Genomic DNA, 1,234 nt, shown 5'->3' on the forward strand with positions numbered 1-1,234 from the left:
TTATTGCCTTTTGTTCATTTCAGTATTTGATTTTTTGTCCGGAGATTTTCTCCTACATTTTTTATAGCATGTCAGCTATCCAGTCTTAGAATGATGCAGATCTTATTTCAATGTAAGAAAGTATATAACACTATATTGCATTCGACGGACGTATATTGTTCCGCCCCGCGGTACTCTTGTTACAATTTCCATGGAGGAGGTTCAGTATGCTCAAAATTAAAACCTATATAAAATGTGTGTATATAGTCCCTAGAGACAATATAACCCTTTAAAATGACATATTTTGAGTTGGTCTTTTAATTATTAGAATTAAGAATTTAGGAATAGTTTAGCATAATCATTGGTTGCAAAAAATAAATTTAAGGATCTAAAATCTGGAGTCTCCCTCCTTAAAAGATAAAGCTGGCAAGTATGTGATGTGAGCCTTCATGTTTGATCATTTTGCGGGCATGTAGACACAAAAGAGTACGAAATAGCATTGTAAATTATGAAATTTTTATTATATTCCAGTTATATAGACTCTATAAGTACCGTAATGTATGTAATAGTGATGTGAATCCTGAATTATGTGAATCACAATTTTTTTATGCGAATCATGAATTTTGTATTTCTTATTAACATGTACACAATTTCATGATGAAGGTTATAGATCTAATTTTATTAAATAATCATTTAAATGTTCCTTGCCACTAACATTGCAAATCTAAGAAAGCCTATAAAACATGAATCTTTAGCGAAGCTACATGAAACCTTCGCGAGATATACTGCGAAAACATGAAACACAAGCAAACAAGTAGCATAATGAGTAAATATTTCTGTGTTCTAGGTTCTGCCCTTTCACCTTGACTGCCCTTAAAAATCTCTTGTCTGAATTCCTTGTAAAATGATCCTACCTTTTTCATTGTTAATGTAATCTACTGCATAGGCAGCTCTATTATTTGCTGGACTGATACATTCCATTTATAAGAAGCTTGGGTTATTTCGCTAAAGTTTCGTGTTTTATTGTGAAAGTTTCGCTTTATTTTGCAAAAAGAGTGTTCTTACCTCAGGCAGCCTACAAGCATGCTTACCTCAGGCAGCCTACAAGCATGCTTACCTCAGGCAGCCTACAAGCATGCTTACGCTGGTTTACTCAATTACAAATGTATTTCTAAAGTGGTTCTTCATAAAGCTTGTAATTATGTCTCCCAATTGAAATGGGGGACATATTGTTTTAATGTCGTTTCTCCTTCTT

This window comes from Mizuhopecten yessoensis, unplaced genomic scaffold (assembly GCF_002113885.1).
Source record: "Mizuhopecten yessoensis strain PY_sf001 unplaced genomic scaffold, ASM211388v2 scaffold923, whole genome shotgun sequence".
NCBI lineage: Eukaryota > Metazoa > Mollusca > Bivalvia > Pectinida > Pectinidae > Mizuhopecten > Mizuhopecten yessoensis.